Raw genomic sequence first — 25,833 nt, 5'->3', positions numbered from 1 at the left:
TGGACCAGGGATTGAATCTGTGTTCCTTGCATTGGCAGGCAGATTCTTGAAAACTGGGCCACCAGGAAGGTCCTCACATTCTTTGCTTTAAGTAAAATTAAGCTTTAGTCATTTTGACAAATGTTCATTTAAACTTAGGTTCAACTGTGTAAGATCAGTGCTATACTTCTTGTTAATCATTTCTAAATAAGAAATGGATGTTTAAAGGTTAAATTAGCCTAAGGTCAGGTAACTTGCGAATGGAAAACCTGGTATGTGAATTTCAGACTCTTCCTAACCACTGTTATGGTGTCATAAATGCTCAAGTTTAAAAAAAAGAAATCCCCTGTGATGATGCTCTTTTCTGCTTATGCATGATTGCCATTTATATTTTATATGAATAAAATATATAAAAGCATTAATATAATCATATAGCTTTATATTATATCTCAATTCATTTTATTATTGAAATGATTTTCATTTTTTTCATATTTGCAAGAGTCTTATACTTTTGTTTTTTCTGTTCTTTTAAAATTTAGCTCTGACACTAAGAAGCTCCACAGAAACACTTGGCATTCCTAAATAAAAATCTCAATTATAAATCTTATATTGTAATCTCATGTCTGGTGTTAAATCCATCTGACAAACAGGAACTGCCATGGGCTTCAACTGTTATCACAAAATACAAAGAAAAGAAAAGTAAATTCATTAAATCTTTACTACAGGCTTTTCATGCTTTAAAGTTGGAAACTTATTTAAGCCTGAATGCTTCCAGCATTTTATAATTTGGTTTGTAATCAGTTAGAAGAAAGGAAAAGTAATTGCCAAAACAGTGTAGTTTACCATACTGCAACTCGGATAGTAGAAAAATTTGATTTCATGATAACATCAAAACAAAGGAATACTTAACAAATATGGTAAAACATTCTTTGCAGTTGAAAGCTTGTGCTATGCAAAATTATAATTTTAAAATTTATACTTATTTAAAATATAAACTCACACACATTATATAATGAATATACATGCTGAAAATTAGACTTTGTTCCTCTGAAATAACCAAAAGGAAAACAAGACTTTTCAAATATATTACTCCATTACATCTTTTTTTTCTCTCTCAAAAATTTAATAAACATATAATTTATCAATTCCAGGAATTTACTTTAAAACTAAAGAATGCCAGCCACCATTTTGAAGGACAGGACTAGAATATACATTGAAATTGTGTCCACTGTACTAATTGGATTTGGGCTTCCCTGGTGGCTCAGACAGTAAAGCATCTGTGTGCAATCTGGGAGACCTGGGTTTGATCCCTGGGTCGGGAAGATCCCCTAGAGAAGGAAATGGCGACCCACTCTAGTTCTCTTGCCTGGAAAATTCCATGGACAGAGGAGCCTTGTAGGCTACAGTCCATGGGGTCGTAAAGAGTTGGACACGACTGAGCAACTTCACTTCAATTCATTTCAGAATGAAAATGTGTTAATGTCTTTTATAGCACTTGTAGTCTAACAACTCCTTTTGAAAATATCTGCTGTTTAAAAGGATTTTACAAATGAACTCAGAAAGTGACAAGCTCTTGTCCTCAGATCAACTAGACTCCTTCCAATTGAAAAGCAAATAAAAGCTGGTTATTTCTTTTATATATATATAAATTTATTTATTTTAATTGGAGGTTAATTACTTTACAATATTGTATTGGTTTTGCCATACATCAACATGAATATATTTAATTGACTCTTCAAAGATCAAAAGCTAATAAATTAAGTTCAGTTCAGGCACTCAGTCATGCCTGACTCTTTGCGACCGCATGAATCGCTGCACGCCAGGCCTCCCTGTCCATCACCAACTCTTAGAGTTCACTCAAACCTATGTCCATCATCGGTGATGCCATCCAGCCATCTCATCCTCTGTCATCCCCTTCTCCTCCTGTCCCCAATTCCTCCCAGCATTAGGGTCTTTTCCAATGAGTCAACTCTTCTCATCAGGTGGCCAAAGTATTGGAGTTTCAGCTTCAACATCATTCCTTCCAATGAACACCCAGGACTGATCCCCTTTAGGATGGACTGGTTGGAGCTTCTTGCAGTCCAGGGACTCTCAAGAGTCTTCTCCAACACCACAGTTCAAAAGCATCAATTCTTCGGGGCTCAGATTTCTTCAGCATCCAATTCTCACATCCATACATGACTACTGGAAAAACCATAGCCTTGACTAGACGGACCTTTGTTGGCAAAGTAATGTCTCTGCTTTTCAATATGCTATCTAGGTTGGTCACAACTTTCCTTCCAAGGAGTAAGCCTTTTTTAGTTTCATGGCTGCAGTCACCATGTGCAGCTAATAAATTGGATGCTGCTAACTCCTATACGAAAGAATTGTTTCTACACTTTGAATTTATATGGGTTAACAGCATGATCTCCTTGATGTAGATTTAAGAAAATCCCTAACCTAAATTTTTCCCTATTCTCTTTCTGTACCTACTGGTATATAGTTTAAAGGACAAATGAAACTTACCAGTTGGTTGCCACTTCTTCAAAATGAGTAGTGATAGTTAGTAACATTTTTTTTTTTTTTTCTGATCACTAGTTCTACTGAAGCGAAGAGCTTTTGAAGTATAATTGGCTTTCCAATTTGTTTACATTTATTTTACCTTAAATATGGAAGCACAAACCAATACAATATTGTAAAGTTTAAAAATAAAATAAAATTTTTAAAAAAATAATAAATAAAAAGAAAAAAAAAACAAAAACAGTGATACACAGTACATCTTCACTTCCAATTGATTTTGACACTGTTCTTTAAAATCACTCTTTTTTAAGGAGTCAGAGCATTCATAAACCCAGCATCTCTGAGTCTCAGTTTTAAAACTTAAATTATAAGTGTTAAAAATATTATCTTCATATTATCTTCAGCTTAAATGTTAATATAGTAATTAATATTATAATGACTTGAATTGTGTTTGTCTTTCAACCCAAGTGACTTTAGGCAGAGGCTGTGTTTTCCCAATTTTGTATGCCTAGAACACTGAAGTCGATTCTTTTAAATTATTAAACTATTATTTATTGCCATCTAGGTGTTTTAAAAGCCAGGCATTGTCTGAGGAAGCAGGTTAAAAATGGATTTTGAAATAGATTAATGGTTAGTTGGCTATTAAAAAGGTTTTCATCATTTGTAGTAGGTGAGTGACATACTTAGCCCATGTCATGGTGTAGTAGAGCAACTATTAAAGCTTACACTGGCTATAAAATGGCATAGGGTACTGATAAAATAGAATGTGTTGGCTGGTAGATTATTCCAAGCATTTGGAAAGTACAAGTAAAATAGGAAAATAGTAATTGTAAGGAGTATGAATCGGATATCTGTTATCGGGTGCTATTGATATATTGGGGAAAAAAATTCAAGGTTGAGAATGATCAAAAATCTAAGCAATGGATGAAAGAAGACTTCCTTAACAGCGTACAGAACATCTTACTTTCTAAAGTTGGAGAACAGAAAAAACTGAGGATCAGACCCAAGACTTTATAAAATGGTAGTAGGTTTCCAGAGTTAATTCTCAACTCTATCAAGTTTCCATACTGCAAGAAGAGGACCCCTGAATGGGAAAGTTTGGTGCCCAGAGACTTCAACTGGAGACAATTACATCTTGAAAAATTTTCTGAGCAATATTCCCACACACTTGGCAACATAACTGTCTCTTCCCTGTTGGTGAACTGTCCTCCCTCTTTCCTAAACCAGAAGTTCTGCTTTTTAAGGCAAACACACTTGCTCAGTTTTGAGGCTTTGGAGGCACTTTTCAGACCTGCTACCTACCTGCTCAAGGGGAATTTGAATCTTCAGAAAGAAACCTTCAGGATGTTCTAAGAATCGGATCCACCACAATATTATTCTTCATAACACCACGTACCATGAGCAAAAGGAGGTACAGCACTGGTTACTACATCATGGCATCTATGGTTTTTATCATGTCACAGCACAGAAACCATTAGCATAATAAAGTGGTAGGACAGCTTCTTGATGATGAAGCTATAGTAACTCAGAAATAATATTCTGTAAGGGCGGAATAGAATCCCAACTTAAGGATATACCACAATTCAGTGAGCATGATATAGTGCCACATCTTCACAAAGGAAGATCCCTGGGCTACTGGACCAAGGGGTGTATGCTGATTGCTCCTATTTTATTCTCTAAACCATGTGTGGAGAATTTATGCCTCCAGTTTCCACAACTGTAGCCTTAGTGAGTATAGAAAATCTAGTTCCCAGAGAGAACTTTTTCTAAGGGACACAGTAAAATGAAAGCCGCTCAGTTGTGGCTAACTCTTTGTGAACCTACAGACTGTACAGTCCATGGAATTCTCCAGGCCAGAATACTGGAATTGGTAGCTGTTCCTTTCTCCAGGGAATCTTCCCAATCCAGGGATTGAACCCAGGTCTCCAGCATTGCAGGCGGATTCTTTACCAGCTAAGCCCCAGGGAAGGCCACAAAAACTAGAGTGGGTTACCTATGGCTTCTCCTGCGGATCTTCCTGACCCAGGCATTGAGCCGGGGTCTCCTGTATTGCAGGCAGATTTTTTACCAAATGAGCTATAAGGGACATTGTAAAATTTCCATTAAACCTTAACCTGTAGCTGCCCCTCTCTAATGCCAGACTTCACATGCCATGGAAAAGGCAGTCAAGAAAAATAATTGAAATGGAATTACACTTGGAATGAGTATATTACTAGCAGGAGGTAGTGTTGCAGCTAAAATCAGAAGGGAAGGTTATATTAGAAACTGAGGCCATCTTCTGCAGCTTCTTATGCCATTTCAGTGGCTGATTTTGATGGCGAATGGATGAAAATCTGTTTGAGAAGGACATGCTGCTGCTGCTAAGTTGCTTCAGTTGTGTCCGACTCTGTGCAACCCCATAGACAGCAGCCCACCATACTCCTCCATCCCTGGGACTCTCCAGGCAAGAATACTGGAGTGGGTTGCATTGCCTTCTCCACTGAGAAGGACATGGTAACAAGGAAATTAAACTCTTTTAAGAGTTTAGGGTGTGGTGTGTCTCACTCCTTGAGGTAGCACATGGAGGTGCTAGCTGAAACTAAGTAAAACCTAACTGAAAGTCTAGTAGAGGAGGCAGATGATCAACATCAGCTTTGACCTCAAACCAGCAACAGTGGCAAAATATTGTACTACTAACTTGTCTCATATATTTCTCCAGGTAAAAAGACAGATTGGGATCTTGGAGAGTCTATGTCTATATAAAGTAAAGTTATAAGAAGCAGGTAGATCCATGTGGCACAATGAACGGACTACAATGGACACAATGGTATGCAATCCAGATCTTCTACCTTAAAGACTGAGGTATTTATTCAGCCAGCCACTGTGAGGTCGCCTTCTGATTTGCCCTCTTCTATACAGGAAGCAGCTGCTTTGATTGAGTTCAACATTGTCCTTGAAGTACCCTTTATCTAATGACTGATCTATGTAGAAATACAAGGGAGTGAACCTCTTACATCAGTTTGAAAAGCTGTGGAGATCATCCCAGCTCAAGGACTCTGTGGCCAATGAAGTCCTCTTGCATTGCATCATAGTTCAGTTTCTCCCTCTGCCTGAGGTTGCTTCCTCAGTTGGTTAAAGATATTATTTTTGAATATAATCCTTAAAGCCTCCTAAGTGTAAAATTCCTTTTCCAAGATTGATTTTTAGGAACTACAATAAAGAAACTGTGCAACTGTTTTTATACTTACCGCTTGGAAGTAATCTTTTTATTTCTTCTTTCTTCCTCTTTTTTAACCTACTAATGCTCTGTATTATGTATGTCTCATAATTTATTTAATAGTTTGGCTGTTTCAAATGCTTTACCTTAGAGAACATGGTGCTATAAGCTTTTTCTTTTTTTTTAAGGCAATGGCATTATTGCTGAACCTTAGTCTAAGTCTTGATTTCTTACCCAGCAATAACTAACCTTAATATTTAAACCTTTGTAATTTCTTCTATTTTTGTTTTTGAAATGCAAAATTTTCCTATGTCTTGATTTTTGACTAGATTAAATGAAATAGTTTCTAAAGACTTGAAAATATTATTAGAAGATGTTTTATTTAATCTTCCTGAATCTCCTACTTTAATTTCATTTGTCTAGCATAAATTACATGATCAAACTTAAAGCAAAAGCAATCACTATTAACAAAATTTCCTATGGCATCTTTTACTCTCAACCTCGGAGAAATCCAACTCCTTGCATATTTTTTACTTTTATACTTGGACTAACAAATATTGTTGGAAAAATATGAAAAAACTCTTCTGATTGGATCCACCTCTTTAACTGAAAAATTAGTCTTTGCAAAAAAATATTTTTATTCACTTTTTTACTGAAATATTACAGAAAGTGTACAAGGGCACAAATTGTAAGAGTAAATGTTACTGAGTTGTACATACAAACACACCAGCGCCACCATCACATAAATTCCAACACCTGACATTCTAACACCATACGTTTTTCACATGCCCTTTCCTATTCACCTTCCCATCCAGAGGAGACTGTTTTTCAGATTTTTATCACCATAAATAGTTTAATGTATTCTTTAATTTTATATAAATGGAGTAAGAGAGTACATACTCCTTTTTTCTCTCACTCTTTACTCATCATATCTTTGAGATTCATTCATGATGCTGTTTAAAAGTAATTTATTCTTTCACATTGTTGTGTTGTTATGAAGTGTAGAGAAAATATGTTTGTGTTTAAATAGAGTAGGCGCTCTCTGAATAAATTTTGCTGGAAACTCAGGATACTGGGCAGAGAGAAAGTCATGGAAATTCTATTTACAATTATATCTAACAGCATTTCAGAGAGATTTAACTAACTACAGAGGTGTGTGTTTATATTTCAAGAGACAAAGAGGTCTATGACTGTGGCAACATCTCTAGGTTGTAAATTATGAATACACCTGGGACTCTTCAGCCCCTGGAGAGATTTTGTTTCTATTCCAAAAGGTTGGAGTAAAAATTCATAATCCTTTTGATTCCTTCTTCAAGAAGTAAAAGTTTTTATCCCTTCTTTATGGAGAAGAGAGAGAGTGATATCTCTCTTTCACCTGGTTATCAGCAGATAAAATGAATTTTTATCTACCTCTTTCCTATGACATAGACTCTAAAGTTTTTATGTATAGGACCTCTGACCTGGTTTTCATCATACTACCTCAGGAGTAAGAACTGAATTGTGGTAAACCACAGAGTCATTATTTGCTTTTTAAGAGAATAATGATATTCTGTGTATAGTCTAGTTTCAACATTTGTGGGAATTCAGGATAAAATTACTAAATATTACACTGTGAATACTAAAAATCACACTAGTATTCCACTGAAGGAAAAGTAAAAATATATTTAGCAACCTTAATTTTCATGATATTTAGGTTGTTTTCAATAAGTAACTATTATGAAATAACCTGCTATAACAGTCTTGCACATATATTTTGGTGTTCCTATGTCCTTATTTTTGGATGGATATACAGTTAGGAATGCAACTACTAAGTTAAAAGGAAGATGCATGTTGGCTTTTTAATCTGTTGCTAATTAGCTTTCCAAAGTGATTTTACCAATGTGCAAGTGTTCTATTTAGCCCATATCTTATCAATACTTATTTATTCTTATTTATAAATACTTATTTATAAATAATGTTAAACCCATTATTTATACTTATTTATCAAAAACTTCTGATAGATAACTTATTTTTCAGTGGTGTAACAATACGATTTCATTATCTTCTGAATTTCACAATATTTGTTCAGACATTGGCCAGTATGCTACTTTTGTCTCTTTGACGGCTCATTGGCTATCTTTAAAATGTATTCTTTTTCAATAGTTGGGCTAACATATTCTTAATTTTTTTGTTTGTTTTAAAATTATTCTGCTTGCAATTTTACACCTTTTTTAATATCTGGAATATGGTGTCTTTGAAAACTTTTGGAAAATTCTCAGTCTTTAAATATTACATTTGATCCAACTCATCTGTCTTTCTCTTCTGGGGTTTCAAATTCCAAACATTGTAGTTTACAAAAATGGCCAATTTTTTTTTTTTCTCTCTTCCAGGTAAGCACAGCTTTCTTTTATGGGAAATGTGTTGCTTCTCCCATCAAAAGATTGAATCTGTTTCTCCATTCTTTAAGTATTGTCTTGACTGTTTGAATGGCTCTAGACATTGGGCAATTACAGTGGAAGTAATGATTGAAAAGACTTTCCTGGTGGCTCAGTGATAAAGAATCAGCCTGCAATACAGGAGATCTGCATTCGATCCCTGGGTCAGGATGTTCCCCTTGAGAAGGAAATGGCAACCCACTCCAATATTCTTGCCTGGAAAATACCATGGACAAAGGAGCCTGGCAGGCTACAGTCCTTAGAGTTACTAAGAGTTGGATATGAATGATTGACTAAAGCACCACCAATGCTTGTAAATTATTTCAGCATTGGAACATGTTCTCTCTCATATGCTTAGAACCCTGAAACCATCATGTGAATTAATCTGAGTTAGCCTTCTAGAGAAGAAAATGCCAGGAAGGAGAGAAATGCCCTGAACAACAACTGGCCATCCTATAACCCATTACATAATAGCTATGGGAAGTTGTCCTGATTATCTAATCACTAGTGCAGTAGTAAAGAACCTGTCTGCCAGTGCAGGAGATGCATCTGTGGTTTCAATCCCTGGGTCACAAAGATCCCTTGGAGTAGGAAGTGGCAACCCACTCCAGTATTCTTACCTGGGGTAAAAACAAACAAACAAACAAACAAAAACACGGAGAGAGGAGTCTGGTGGGCTATAGTCCATGGGTTTATGAAGAGTTGGACATGATTAACATGTAAGCACACACGCGCACACACACACCCCTACCAAATAACTCCAGATGCATGAACTCTTAGCCTAGGAGACATCATTTAAACCTGCCCAGACTCAAAGAAACATTTAGTCAACCTACACAATTGTGAAGAAATAAATGGTTATTGTTCAAAGACTAAATTTTATTATAGTAGATTACCTAGCAAAATCTAAATTGCCCTATGGTTTCCATTCTTTTTTTTTTCTATTCTATAATTCACTCTGAATTATTTCTATTGCTCTGTCTTTGAGTTCATTAATGTTTTTCTTTTTTTTTTTTTACATCAGTTGTTAAACTCATCTAATGAGTTCTTAAATTCAAATATTAAACTCTTTAATTCTAGAATGTCTTTTTATTCTTTATAGATTTCAATATATTTGAAATTATCCATAGAAGGCAATGGCATCCCACTCCAGTACTCTTGCCTGGAAAATCCCATGGACAGAGGATCCTGGTAGGCTGCAGCCCATGGGGTCACTAAAAGTCGAACTCCACTGAGTGACTTCACTTTCACTTTTCACTTTCAAGCATTGGAGAAGAAAATGGCAACCCACTCCAGTATTCTTGCCTGGAGAATCCCAGGGACAGGGGAGCCTGGTGGGCTGCCGTCTCTGGGGTCGCACAGAGTCGACACAACTGAAGTGACTTAGCAGCAGCAGCATCCATTTTTCCTATCCTTTCCTACCTTACTATATTAATGTTGATATTTTAGTTATTGCTGCTTAGTTCAGTTTTTTTCTTTTAATTATTAGTCACATTTTCTTGCATCTTGTGTGCATAGTAATTTTTATAAAATTTTAAACCAGACTTTACTAAAAGACCTGTGTAAGTATGGATAATATCTTCCACCAATAAAAACTCTCTCTTTTCCTCTCCCAGTAAAGAAGAATGCTGAGATCATCACCTTATCAGGATTTTATCAAGGACAAGACAGAGTTACACTTTTAGTAAAATATCTGTTCTTTAACTTTGTACTTCATTAGCCTCTTATGAGGATCCAACTAATGAGGATCCAAAAACTTGCAAATGTCACGAAGAAGATTTTTTTTTATTAAGAATATTTTTCATCCATCCCAACACTGTGGCTTTGTCTTTTAGCTCCAAGATTTTCCTACTCCCCTAAACTTAAAGTAGCCACATAAGGAAAATCAGCCTTTGTTAGGGGTTAGCCTTTGATTTCCATCCAAGTACCAGTTCTATGAGAAACTAAAAGTGACTATTGTTTTAATGGACATTTAATACTTATAAGGAAGAAGAAATTTTTTCCCATTGTCAGGGTCAGACTATTTAAACATAAATAAATTTGTCTTAATCATTGGCACATCAAGCACTTCCCTATTGGGATAGGTTGATAGGTAGGTTGATAGATGGGTTCAGTTCAGTTCAGTTCAGTCGCTCAGTCATGTCCGACTCTTTGAGACCCCATGAATCGCAGCACGCCAGGCCTCCCTGTCCATCACCAACTCACGGAGTTCACCCAGACTCATGTCCATCGAGTCAGTGATGCCATCCAGCCATCTCATCCTCTGTCGTCCCCTTCTCCTCCTTCCCCCAATCCCTCCCAGCATCAGAGTCTTTTCCAATGAGTCAACTCTTCGCATGAGGTGGCCAAAGTACTGCAGTTTCAGCTTCAGCATCATTCCCTCCAAAGAAATCCCAGGGCCGATCTCCTTCAGAATGGACTGGTTGGATCTTCTTGCAGTCCAAGGGACTCTCAAGAGTCTTCTCCAACACCACAGTTCAAAAGCATCAATTCTTCTGCGCTCAGATTCTTCACAGTCCAACTCTCACATCCATACATGACCACTGGAAAAACCATAGCCTTGACTAGACAGAACTTTGTTGGCAAAGTAATGTCTCTGCTTTTGAATATGCTATCTAGGTTGGTCATAACTTTCCTTCCAAGGAGTAAGTGTCTTTTAATTTCATGGCTGCACTCACCATCTGCAGTGATTTTAGAGGCCAAAAAATATCTATTTCCCATGAAGTGATGGGACCGGATGCCATGATCTTCGTTTTCTGAATGTTGAGCTTTAAGCCAACTTTTTCACTCTCCTCTTTCACTTTCATCAAGAGGCTTTTTAGTTCCTCTTCACTTTCTGCCATAAGGGTGGTGTCATCTGCATATCTGAGGTTATTGATATTTCTCCCAGCAATCTTGATTCCAGCCTGTGTTTCTTCCAGTCCAGCGTTTCTCATGATGTACCATGCATATAAGTTAAATAAGCAGGGTGACAATATACAGTCTTGACATACTCCTTTTCCTATTTGGAACCAGTCTGTTGTTCCATGTCCAGTTCTAACTGTTGCTTCCTTACCTGCATACAAATTTCTCAAGAAGCAGATCAGGTGGTCTGATATTCCCATCTCTTTCAGAATTTTCCACAGTTTATTGTGATCCACACAGTCAAAGGCTTTGGCATAGTCAATAAAGCAGAAATAGATGTTTTTCTGGAACTCTCTTGCTTTTTCCATGATCCAGCGGATGTTGGCAATTTGATCTCTGGTTCCTCTGCCTTTTCTAAAACCAGCTTGAACATCAGGAAGGTCACGGTTCACATATTGCTGAAGCCTGGCTTGGAGAATTTTGAGCATTACTTTACTAGCATGTGAGATGAGTGCAATTGTGCGGTAGTTTGAGCATTTTTTGACATTGTCTTTCTTTGGGATTGGAATGAAAACTGACCTTTTCCAGTCCTGTGGCCACTGCTGAGTTTTCCAAATTTGCTGGCATATTGAGTGCAGCACTTTCACATCATCATCTTCTAGGATTTGAAAGAGCTCAACTGGAATTCCATCAGCTCCACTAGTTTTGTTTGTAGTGATGCTTTCTAAGGCCCACTTGACTTCACATTCCAGGATGTCTGGCTCTAGGTCACTGATCACACCATCATGATTATCTTGTTCATGAAGATATTTCTTGTACAGTTCTTCTGTGTATTCTTGCCACCTCTTCTTAATATCTTCTGCTTCTGTTAGGTCCATACCATTTCTGTCCTTTATCGAGCCCATCTTTGCATGAAATGTTCCCTTGCTATCTCTAATTTTCTTGAAGAGATCTCTAGTCTTTCCCATTCTGTTGTTTTCCTCTATTTCTTTGCATTGATTGCTGAAGAAGGCTTTCTTATCTCTTCTTGCTATTCTTTGGAACTCTGCATTCAGATGCTTATATCTTTCCTTTTCTTCTTTGTTTTTTTGCTTCTCTTCTTTTCACAGCTATTTGTAAGGCCTCCCCAGACAGCCATTTTGCTTTTTTGCATTTCTTTTCCATGGGGATGGTCTTGATCCCTGTCTCCTGTACAATGTCACGAACCTGATGAGTAGATGCTAAAAATAGTATTTTCTCCACTATATCTTTAATTATCTCATTTTCTTCCTTCTGTTTTTAAATTTAGTTGGTCTTAGAATTTCTCTAGGTTCCTCTTTATTTCTTCTCCAGTCCTATTGAATTGTCTGTATATTATTCCTCAGCTTACACACTTATCCAGTTTTAGCCATCACCTTTATACACAATTCTAAGTCTTTATATCTAACTTAATCCTCTTTTTAGTTCTACTTTTCATGGAAAAACTGTTTACTAATTGTCCCACTTAGCTGTGATGCTGGTTTCTTAGATTTGAGCAACTAGGGAATGAGACAAACTTGTTAAAAAGATGTCATCAAACTAATTTAGACATGTGTCATTCTGTCTACTCTAGAATTTCCAATAAGAATAAGTTTAGAGGGAGCAATCTGATTTCAAGTTCATTACAGAGAACAGTAAATGAACTATCTTAAAACTCACTGTTTATATCAAGGACCTAACATTCACTGAAAAATATTTATTAGCATGTATCATAAATACCCTTCTAAACCATGGTGACACATCAGTGAACAGAAAAGACTGCTTTTTCTTTTTTCTCATAAGATTTACATTAAATTTGAGATAGATAATAAATAAGAAACAGAAATAATAAATAATTATAAACATACAATATAAATATACTATATATTATTAGAACATGGTGATATTTATAAAAAAATAAATAAGCAGGTTAAGGAGGATTGGAATTACTATAGTGTTCAAGTGTATGAGTGTGTATAAGTGTGCACTCAGTCCCCTTGTTTACAGATTTATGTGTGCATATCTATGTATATTCATGGATATGTACATACTAATCATGGGGTATGTGTATATGATCCTCATTATTTATGGATTCTACATTTTCAAATTTATCTACTTGCTAAAATTTAATTGTAACTCACAGATCAATGCAAAACATTAATCTTGGCATTGCTGTGGTCATTCACAGACATGCATGGAGAAGTGAAAGAGCTGAGTCACCTGACACACCTTGCCACTGTAGTCAAACAGGCCGACAGTACGCTTTCCTGTTTTAAGCTCATACTGTAAACAAGTCCACTTTTGTGGTCTAATCAGCACTATTTTTCTCTCATTTTGGAACTTTTATATGGACCAAAACAGGATTGAGGAGTTACAGGTTTGTTTTCTTTAGTGTAAAATGTCTGAAATGTACTTTATTGAGAAAATATATGTGTTAGATAATCTTTATTCAGGCTTAAGTTACAATGTACAGTGTTGATGAATCAATTATGTACATTAAATAAGGTGCCTTTAAACAAATACACACATAATAAGGTTATGTGTTGATCAGCTGACAAAAATACTATGACTAGAACTTAACACTGTATTTTCCTTAAGAGCAATGGTCCAGTATTCTCTAATTTATTGCTCCTGGTGACTTTATAGAACATCACTCCCATGTATAATAAGAGCTTGATGAATGTGTAAGCTAATTAGTTTTTGTGGTTTTAAAATTTTTTCAAGGTTTTTGTTTTTGATATTCCTGGTCATGATGGTTTAGGTTTTTGTTAAATCTGTTAAATCTGGTATTTTTCTTTCTTTCTTTTGAAAGAGAGATTTATTATAAGGAATTGGCTTACACGCTGAGGCAAGAGCTGATGCTGTAGTCCCAGGCAGAATTTCTCTTCTCCAGGAAAAATTTAGTTCTGCTCTTGAGACCTTTTAACTGATTTGATCAGGCACGCTCAGATTATCAAGGATAATCTTTCTTAAAGTCAACTGACTTTAGATGTCAAATACATCTACAAAATACCATCACAGAAACACTTAGATTACTGTTTGATGGGATAACTGGGTACTATAGCCTAGCCAAGTTGACAGATAAAATTGACCATCATAACAAATAAATCTGGATTTGGGAGAGGAATATTCCAGGTAAAGAAATAATCAGTGAGCCATTTTAAGGACTCTGAGTTTTACTCTGAAAGAGCAGGAATTTTTTGTACAATTTTTGAACAGAAGAAAAATAGTTTGGTTTATATTTTAACAGAATCAATTTGACTGTGGTATTAACAACAAACTGAAGGACACTAGGTTAGAAATAAGGAACACATTTATGTAAGACTACAGACTTAGATCAGGTGGTAGCAGTGATGATGATAAGAAATGATCATATTCTGGATATATATTGTGTAGCTAGCATCAACAGGATCTGAGGAAGAATAGTGAAAGAGCATAGCCAAAAATTATTCCATGAGTTTTGATATGAATAATTAGAAGAATGGAGTTGCCTTTACCTAACAAGGGAAGTTCTGAGTAAAGATGGCTTGCATTGGAGAAGCAATCAGAGGTGCAGCTTTGAAATGTCTTTTCAATAACTAAAATTCAGACTTTTAGAGGTAGTTGGATAAATGAGTCTAGAATTAAGGACCCTTCAGTTCAGTTCAGTTCAGTCGCTCAGTCATGTCCAACGCTTTGCGACCCCATGAATCGCAGTACGCCAGGCCTCCCTGTCCATTACCATCTCCCGGAGTTCACTCAAACTTACATCCACTGAGTCAGTGATGCCATCCAACCATCTCATTCTCTGTTGTCCCCTTCTCCTCCTGCCCCCAATCCCTCCCAGCATCAGAGTCTTTTCCAATGAGTCAACTCTTCACATTAGGTGGCCAAAGTACTGGAGTTTCAGCTTTAGCATCATACCTTCCAAAGAACACCCAGGGCTGATCTCCTTTAGGATGGACTGGTTGGATCTCCTTGGAGTCCAAGGGACTCTTAAGAGTCTTCTCCAACACCACAGTTCAAAAGCATCAATTCTTCGGCACTCAGCCTTCTTCACAGTTCAACTCTCACATCTATACATGACCACAGGAAAAACCATAGCCTTGACTAGACGGACCTTTGTTGGCAAAGTAATGTCTCTGCCTTTCAATATGCTATCTAGGTTGGTCATAACTTTTCTTCCAAGAAGTAAGCGTCTTTTAATTTCATGGCTGCAATCACCATCTCCAGTGATTTTGGAGCCCCCCCCCCCCCCCGCAAAAAAAAGGCTGACACTGTTTCCACTGTTTCCCCATCTATTTCCCATGAAGTGATCAGACCAGATGCCATGATCTTTGTTTTCTGAATGTTGAGCTTTAAGCCAACTTTTTCACTCTCCTCTTTCACTTTCTAAATTGATATAAATTTGGGAGTCTTCAACTTATATTTGCATTGGATTAAATCACAAAGAATGAATAGTCAAGAAAAAAGAAGTCATCTGTGGTCTAAGCCCTGGAATACCTCAATGTTATTAAGAGGTTGAAGAGAATGGAAAAAAAAAATCATAAAAAGTGAGAGAGAAAAACAAGAATATAGGGTTATTTGGAAGCTAGGTGAAGAAAAAGGGAGGAAAAATGATCAAATTCTTTTGATAGTCCCTGAATATTGCACAAACAATTTTTTATTGGATTTAACAATGTAGATGACCTAGTGAAAATATACATGAAAATCTGATCAGGATTATTTTAAAAGATAATGGGAAAAGAGGAAATATATTCAGCGAGTGAAAACAACTCTATCAGTTTGCTGCAACATGAAGATAATAAATTTATTTGTAAATATAAGGAGATTTGACAACTGGCTGAGGAAGATAATCTCCTTTCCAGCAACACTCAGGTTACCTAGATGCTAACTTTGTTAACTAGTTAACTAAATGCTAGTCTTTGAATATCCTCTTTACTTCAGCAAGAATTCTTTTCCTCATATAACTGAATAACTAGAAGTATCTTCATCTTGCAAAACATCCTTTCCTGACTAATTCCATCTTGTTAAAGTTATCCTTTCTTTTTTTTAATTTTAATTTATTTTTTAACTTTACAATATTGTATTGGTTTTGCCATAGATCGAAATGAATCCGCCACAGGTATACATGTGTTCCCCATCCTGAACCCTCCTCCCTCCTCCCTTCCCATACCATTCCTCTGGGTTGTCCCAGTGCACCAGCCCCAAGCATCCAGTATCGTGCATCGAACCTGGACTGGCGACTCGTTTCATATATGATAGTATACATATTTCAATGCCATTCTCCCAAATCATCCCACCCTCTCTAAAATTATCTTATTACTTAACCTTCTCAAAACTGTACTTTTGAATATAATTCCCCTTTTCTTTCATGTAAAATTTATATATTATTCTCAGCATTCAGATATAATTTAATCTATATGGTAACTTTTTGTCACTTTCTTGTCACTACTAGATTAAAAACTACTTAAAGATAAGAAAAATTTCTCACCATTTTATTATTTTTAGCACCTGGTCCATGCCTTGTATATAATGTTTTGAGTACTTGTTTGCAGAATGAATCAGTAAACATGATAGTCTGCATTTTAGTAAACATGAATTAATAACCATTCCTGGAAGAAAAAAAGAAAAAAGACAAAAAAAAGGTATCAAAATTTAGTATGCATTTTAACACCCTTTTAAAGATAATATTAAAACATTGAGTTTAAAAAGACACAGCCATTATTTTTCATATTTTCATTGTTCAATTAATTTGCTATATTTCACTGTCTATGAATATATTCAATTTTGTTCATTTTGCCTTTTTGCATTTATACAGTCATATTACACTCAGGGTCCCATTCAATTTCTCATTACAAGAAGTAGCTTTATGGCATAATGAACAACCTCATTTCTTGTAATTTTTAAAATAAGTTAAAACTATTAAACCAAAATCTTACTGGTATGGTTCATTAATAACCATGCTTCTTTTAATATTTTATTACAGCATATTTGCAGATGATATAAAATGAATGTTCAACAATTATAATAATCCTTTTATCACATTACATAAAATGCATGTCTATGAAAAAAGCATGAAAGAGCTAAGAACTCTAGACATAGCTCTATAGATTATTTTGTTTAAAACATAAAATTAGTCCAGTGAGACACTGTCAAAACATGTTTTACAATACATTACTATGTGAATCAAATTTCTTTTGGTTTCTATTTGATAGAAATAGACTATGATTAGCTTAACCTAGAAGGAACACTTATTAGAAGAAACAGAAGCTGGAACTCGAGAGGAAAGAAATATGACTTTCATTATATGTTGGAGAACTTTCTCAGTAAAATGCAATCAAATATGACTTACCTCTAACAATGCGTCACATTTAAAATTCTTAGAAGGAAACATCTCATTAGCATAGCTTTCATCAATTAGCTATAGCAAATTTTGACCATTTAAATTTTACCTTTATATGTCCAGAATAGTTTACAGAAAAGCAGAAATCATTGCTATCTAGGGAATCCATTCTCAGAAATAGCTAAAATTGTTGTTTAGAGGTTATTTTTTATTGTAAAAATGGATTTACTCTATATTGACTGATCTTCCTTATTAATACTTTAATGAAATTCTTTTCGTCTATCCTTCCTTTCCATTCATTCAATTATCTACCAAATGACTTACGCATATAGTCTTTGCATCAAGCACTTGACTATACACTAAAGATAGAAGTTAGCAATGTTTTTGAGATTTTAGTCATGTGAGAGTGAAACTATGTACACAAATAAATATGAAATAATTTTTAAATTTATGCAAATTGCTAGACAAACACAGAGGAGGGAGCAAGTTTCTTCCCTTCTTTGAAGGGTGCTTTTAGGTGTATTTAGCTATCAAAAAACATGGTATCTCTAATTTGTCCAATGCTGGATATCAAATAGCCTTAAGATGCTAAACATTTTCAATCATTTTCAGATATTTTATAAAATTTGGGAGAGTGATCTGAAGTGAAAATTTTGAAATCCTATTACCATTCTGTAAGCTTCTCAGTCTCTGAAAAAAAATTTTTTTTGATGGCACTTGTTCAGTTCTACAAAATGATAAATAGCAGAATATTACTGGAGTTTAAATATTTCTGAGAGAGCAATTTTTCACTTCCTGCTGTTTACAAGTAAAATACTGTCTACAAATAATACATTACATTAGCTGTCCTTTTTATCATAAAGCCATGTTGAACACTTGTAACATTTTTAAAAAGACACCAACTGATTGCAAGATGAGCGTTACCCTTGAGCAAATTATGAACACATTTATTTCAGTCTTAGGCATTTGAAACTAATTTTCTGGTAATATCAAAAGTGTTCATAGAATTAATTTCCTGTCAGTTCAGCAGTATTCAAGTGAATATTTTATGATTTTGCATTAGCTGTATTTGTCTAGAGTTGTGACATGATCGAGTCATTCTCTGAGGAAAACACATTAATAATTAAACTCTGTCCAATGTGGAGTGCTAAAGATGACAGCATAATTGTACATTTCCAGAGACCGTTTCACAAAGCAGAGGAGAATTGCCCTGCCACTATTTAAGTGTCAATTCAGAATTTCTTTCTAAACTAAAACACAGCTTCAATAAAAAAGAGGGAGGGGGGAGTTGGTGTCACATTTGGAAAGTGTTCTCTTTACTTTCGCTTTATTTTATAATGTGAGCTAAATGCAAATAGCCTCCTTCATTCTTTCCTTCTCATGCTGAATAAACTGTCAGTTAGAAGTTCTTTCTTTTGACAATATAACATCATCAATGATCTTTGAACCAGGACTGTTTAAATGATAAATACCACTTGCATAGATTATCTCTGTAGGAAATAGTGCTGCTGACTTGAGAAACTTTGATTGGTTTCAGCTCTTATATTTGAGTCTTTTTTAACTTAGGTAACTTCAGCAATAATTTAAGATTTTAATCTACTTCCCAGTCAACTAGTTGTGGATAGATCACTGTATGTCTCCTTATTTATGTTTCCTATTCTGATCCTTAAAATAAAGTTATTGGATTTTTAGAATCAAGATTTTAAAAAATTTCTGAGGCATATATATTATACACATTAGAACTCACATTTGTGCTACCTTCCTAGACAAACTGTGATTAAAAAATTGTGACTGGTGAATACAACAGAAACCATGACTAGAAGAATGGAAATGTGCCCAAATAATTTGAGTTGAAGTTCTCTGTTAAACAGAGAGTTTAGCATTTAACCCCCCAATGACCTTCAGTCTATTTCAGATAGAGACATTCCTTAGCAATAATATTAATAGATATTTTTTCATTACCTAATATTAGCTGAACAACTACATAGTCTTTGAAAAATATTACTTCCTGGAATTTATCCTAAATAAATAATACAAGATAATTAACCACAATGCAGTTCCTAACAGCATTGTTTATAAAAAGAAAAAACAAAGGAAATTAGTTTAATGGCTAAAAATACATTCATTAAATAAATTATGATGTATTTATAATATTAAATATTCTAACACTGCAAATTTAAAATCTTCATTACTAGGAAACTGTTTATTCTTTTTTTTCCATTTATTTATTCATTCATTTCACAAATATTTGTTAAGTTCTTATTAAACGCCAGGCAGTGTTCTTGATGTTGGAGATAAGGCAGTGATGAAAACTATATCCCTAGTTTCATGATGGAGAAGGCAATGGCACCCCACTCCAGTACTCTTGCCTGGAAAATCCCATGGATGGAGGAGCCTGGTGGCCTACAGTCCATGGGGTCGCTGAGAGTCGGACATGACTGAGCGACTTCACTTTCACTTTTCACTCTTATGCATTGGAGAAGTAAATGGCAACCCACTCCAGTGTTCTTGCCTGGAGAATCCCAGGGACAGGGGAGCCTGGTGGGCTGCTGTCTATGGGGTCACACAGAGTCGGACATGACTGAAGCGACTTAGCAGCAGCAGCAGCAGCAGTTTCATGAAGCTAGAATTCTAGAAGAGAGTCTGACAATAATCGCATGATGATGTAATGTGCCATGGTGTTATTAAAAACGATGAGGAAGAATCAGATAAATTAAGTTATGGATTGGAGGATGGGGTCATTCCAGTGGTGGATGAAGATCTCTGAGAACTGAAAAGAACAAGTTAGACCATAAGGCATTTGGAGGCAGTGTGAGCTAGGATGAATGACTAGGAAATGTAATGCCTTAGGTGAAACCCACGTTGGTGTGATTGAGAACCAGCAAAGAAGATGGCATGACTATAGCGGGTAAGGAAAGGAGCAGAAGAGTCAGAAAACAGTCACCAACATTTAGTCCCCGTAGGCCAAAGGAAGGGCTTGAAGCATTATTCTGAATCAAATAAGAAGTCACTAGAAGTTCTGAGTGGAGGACTGGAATGGTCTTTTAAAAATACTACTTGCAACATTTGAATCAGTTCTAATGAAGTGGATGAAACTGGAGCCTATTATACAGAGTGAAGTAAGCCAGAAAGAAAAATACCAATACAGTATACTAACGCATATATATGGAATTTAGAAAGATGGTAATGACAACCTTGTATGCAAGAGAGCAAAAGAGACACAGATGTATAGAACAGTCTTTTGGACTCTGTGGGAGTGGGGGTCGGGGGTGGGGGATGATTTGGGAGAATGGCATTAAAACATGTATAATATCATATAAGAAACGAATCACCAGTCCAGGTTCAATGCAGGATACAGGAAGCTTGGGGATGGTACACTGGGATGACCCAGAGGGATGGTATGGGGAGGGAGGTGGGAGGGGGTTTCAGATTGGGGAACACGTGTACACCCGTGGCAGATGCATGTTGATGTATGGCAAAACCAATACAATATTGGAAAGTAAAATAATAATAATAATAAAATAAAAAGAAAAAATAGATTAAAATTAAAAAAAAAAAATTCTGGACTGTCCAAAAAAAAAAAAAAAATACTACTTGCAATAAGCAGCAAAAAAAGAAGTATGTTTAATATACAATGTATAAAAAAAATATGTGTTGGTTTTTACTTTGTAATATCTATTTTGTGCTGTGAATCCTAGGATTCAAAGGGGAAGAAACATAACCTATTTTTTAACCACTATGCAACTGAACTGAATTGAACTGAACCAGCACTTCACTTACTGCCTGGTGAGTGTGAATGTGTTGGTCACTCTGTTTTGTCCAACTCTTTGCGACCCCATGGACTGAAGCCTACAAGGCTCCTCTGTTGGTGGAATTCTCCAGGCAGTAATACTGGAGTGGGTAGCCATTTTCTTCTCCAGGGGATCTTTCTGACTCAGGGATTGAACCCTGGTCTCCTGCATTGCAGCCAGATACTTTACTGTCGGAGCCACCAGGGAAGCCCTGGTTTATATTAGGCACATAGTAAAATTTAGTGGATGAATGAATAAATGAACAGATACTTTATAATATTTTAAAAAGCTATACATAAATAACTTTTTATCTTTTATTATATGGTTGTACCATGACTGGTTCTTCTTGCTCTCTTGAACCAATCAGCATTGGAGTTCCATAAGGTTTGGTCCCAGAAGTATCAATGAAATATATTTGCTATTAATTTATTTGTAGTGTTTTTGGGAAAAAAAAATTTAAAAGTTTGTCTCTGAGGTCCATAGCAGAGCATGGTATTTGAAAAGTATATTCTATATTTTCAATACTTTCTATCAAAGCTATATTCTTATATTGACAAAACAGGAATTTGTTGTCATTCAGTTGCTCAGTAGTGTCTCTTTCTGACTCCATGGCCTGCAGCACTCCAGGCTTCCTTGTCCTTCACTATCTCTCAGAATTTACTCAAACTCATTTCCATTGAATCGACGATACCATCTAACTATCTCATCCTCTGTCACCCCTTCTCTTCTTGCCTTCAACCTTTCCCAGTATCAGGGTCGTTTCCAATGAGTTGGCCTATTCTGCCACATCCACTTGATTTTTCTATATGTGTGTGTGTGTGTGTGTGTGTGTGTGTGTGTGTGTGTGTGTTAGTCACTCAGTCATGTCCAACTCTTTGTGACTTCATGGACATAGTCTGCAAGATTCTTTTGTCCATGGAATTCTCCAGACAAGAATACGGGAGTGGGTTGCCATGCCTTTCTCTAGGGGATCTTCCCAACTCAGATTGAACTCAGGTCTCCTGCATTGCAGGCAGATTCTTTACCATCTGAGCCACCAGAGAAGCTGTGTATATAAAGACATACATATTTTTCCACAGTTTGAGGGGAAGGGGCAGACATAACAGTTCAACTCCTTACTTCTCAAATCTCCTACATAAGTACATTCATCTACATAACTATACTATTATTCTCCTATTTAAGAGAAGTAATCATAATGCTACAATGTCATTTAGTACACAGTCTATATCCCAATCGGAGAAGGCATTGGCACCCCACTCCAGTACTCTTGCCTGGAAAATCCCATGGATGGAGGAGCCTGGTGGGCTGCAGTCCATGGGGTCGCTAAGAGTTGGACATGACTGAACGACTTCACTTTCACTTCTCACTTTCATGCATTGGAGAAGGAAATGGCAACCCACTCCAGTGTTCTTGCCTGGAGAATCCCAGAGACGGGGAAGCCTGGTGGGCTGCCGTCTATGGGGTTGCACAGAGTCGGACATGACTGAAGTGACTTAGCAGCAGCAGCTATATCCCAATAAACCACACACACAAAAAAAAAAGAAAAGAAAAGATTAAAGATAACAGACAATTTAATCAGTTCAGTTCAGTTGCTCAGTTGTGTCCGACTTTTTGCAGCCCCAGGGAGCGCAGCACGCCAGGCTTCCCTGTCCATCACCAACTCCTGGAGCTTACTCAAACTCATGTCCATTGTGTTGGTGATGCCATCCAAGCATCTCATCCTTTGTCTTCCCCTTCTCCCCTTGCCTTCAATATTTCTCATCATCAGGGTCTTTTCCAGCGAGTCAATTCTTCGCATCAGGTGCCCAAAGTATTGGAATTTCAGCTTCAGTATCAATCCTTCCAATGAACACCCAGGACTGATCTCCTTTAGGATGGACTGATTTGATCTCCTTGCGATCCAAGGAACTCTAAAGAGTCTTCTCCAACATCACAGTTCAAGAGCACCAATTCTTCAGTGCTCAGCTTTTTTTATAGTCCAATATAATAATGGGACTATAATATAGGCAATTTAATAATGTTAAAATTTTAAATTCACTTTAGTAACAAAATATTTTTTAAAACTTTTCTCAAAATTCACTTTCTTTCTTCTTCTTTTTTTTTTTTTTTTTTTTTTTTAGAATTTAGAGATTGGATTGACACTTCTTCACTGCAGTAAAGAGCATGAAAACTGGCTTACAAAAGAGGTGAACCATGGAAACAAAAACCCAAGGGACATATCTATGTATTTCTTTTTAGACAAACCGGCTCCAAGTACTGTAAAAACCACAGTTAATGAAACCTCAATCTCTCAGAATGCTCAAGTGTTAGGGAATGTGATTGCTATTTTTATTTTCCTTTTTCAGCACCAATATCTATCTAGGAGAAAGAAGCAAATGACAAAAATACCTCTGGGCAATTTTTGGAATCTATTCATATAAACATCTTCTGGACTATGTCATACTGTCAAACACATTCTTACTTTTCTCCACTTCCTACATCTCCATTTATACAACTGTTCAGTGATCACCAATGTTTCAAAAAACCTAAAGGTCCTAGATTTCATCAAGATCACTGGATTCAACTAACTTAGGAGGAAATATAAAACTCTGAATTATAGAGTTATCTTCTCATTTATTAGAAATTAAGCTCCAGTTTCCAAAACAGTCAACTAGTGAGTATATACTCAGGTTTGAAAGCTGTTAACAAATTTTTATATAGTCTATGAGTTTCTCCTTCAATATAAGAAAAATACAGTCATCACAAAGTTAACTATCATAGTTGGAGAACTAATCATGTGATTATTTAATAAAATGATTTGTCTAAAAATGTAACAAATATGCAACTATAAGTTAACAATCCTCAGAGTATTCATATAAGATAAAATCTATAACAATAGACCAACACTATTCAATCATATGTAATATCCCCCAGGAATTAGAAGACTTATTTTGAAAAAAATTTTATAATAGAACTATATTTTAGGAAGCCCTAATAAATGCAGAGAATAGATACAAGGATCTACTAGAATATTTAACAGGCAAATTTTTAATTTACCTTCTATCAAGTTATTATTATGTGCTTGATATAATTATAAAGTTAGGATTTCCTTGAATAGAATAATGTACTGTGTATATTACCCCAAGTCCAAATTAATGAAGTTTTGCTCTGTTACCTATATTAGGTTTATAGTGGTCTACATAGATTGTAGCTCTCATAAGCAGATTCTTTGGGGGAAGTTGTAGAAAACTAATCAACAGATTTCCTTAACTTTTGAATCCCTCAAGAGCTAGTTTTTTTTTTTAACATTAAAACAATCTTTGTAAGTCATGAGAGTGCATCATTTTATATTGTAATGGCGGTGGTGCATTATTACCAAGTGTTGTCACTCTTCATTTTTTGATTTTTCCTTTCTGGTCTTCATTTTCACTGAAGTATCATTTTTCTTTTAGGAACAGTATAAGGACAACCTGGAGCTACACAAGTACCATAGCCATAGTGAGGAGTCAAATACTGGTCAATTTAGAAAATGTTATCAGTATCTTTCTCATTGTTTTTTTATTTCCTATATATTACTTGAACATTTTTCATTTCAGGGCCATTCGAGTTACCTTCTTTCCTGCTATTTTGTACTCCTGCCACAATTTAATCTGGACAGATCATATAGATAGATAGAGATATATAATTTGAAAAACATGCTAACATTTTTTAATCACAATATTGTTCTTAATAATTAATACTTCTTAAAAATACCTCTCTCTACTCCCTATGCTGCCCAAAATTCAGGTGAACTTCCCAGAGCTAAACAGTGATACTTTTTAAAATTTATTTTTAATTGGAGGATAATTGCTTTACAATGTTGTGTTGGTTTCTGCCATATAATATTGTGAAAGCATGTTGCTCAGTCGAGTCCAGCTCTTTGCAACCCCATGGACTGCAGCCTGGCAGACTCCTTTGTCCATGGAATTCTTCAGGCAACAATAATGGTGTGGTTTGCCATTCCCTTCTCTAGGGAATGTTCAGGGTCTCCTGTGTTGCAGGCAGATTCTTTACTGTCTGAGCTACAAGTTCAGTTCAGTAGAGTTCAGTCATTCAATCATGCCGGAATCTTTGCAGCCTCATGGACTGAAACACGCCAGGCTTCCCTGTTCATTATCAGTTCCCAGAGCTTTCTCAAACTCATGTCCAAGTCAGTGATGCCATCCAACCATCTCATCCTCTGTCATCCCCTTCTCCTCCCACCTTTAATCTTTCCCAGCAACAGAGTCTTTTCCAAAGAGTCAGTTCTTCACATCAGGTGGCCCAAGTATTAGAGTTTCAGCTTCAGCATCAGCCTTTTCAATGAATATTCAGGACTGATTTCCTTTAGGATAGGCTGGTTGGCTCTCCTTGCAGTGTAAGCGACTCTCAAGAGTCTTCTCCAACACCACAGTTCAAAAGCATCAATTCTTTGGCACTCAGCTTTCTTTATAGTCCAACTCTCACATCCATACATGACTAATGAAGAAACCATAGCCTTGATGAGATGGACCCTTGTTGGTAAAGTAATGTCTCAGCTTTTTAATATGCTGTCTAGTTTTGTCATAGCTTTCCTTCCAAGGAGCAAGCATCTTTTAATTTCTTGGCTGCACTCACCATCTGCAGTAATTTTAGAACCCCTCAAAATAAAGTCTGTCACTGTTTCCATTTTTGCCTCATCTATTTGCCATGAAGTGATGGGACTGGATGTCATGATCTTCAGTTTTTGAATGTTGAGATTTAAGCTAGCTTTTTCACTTTCTTCTTTCACCTTCATCAAGAGGCTCTTTA

This window comes from Bubalus kerabau, chromosome 6, assembly GCF_029407905.1.
Source record: "Bubalus kerabau isolate K-KA32 ecotype Philippines breed swamp buffalo chromosome 6, PCC_UOA_SB_1v2, whole genome shotgun sequence".
NCBI lineage: Eukaryota > Metazoa > Chordata > Mammalia > Artiodactyla > Bovidae > Bubalus > Bubalus kerabau.
This window is presented reverse-complemented; position numbering follows the sequence as displayed.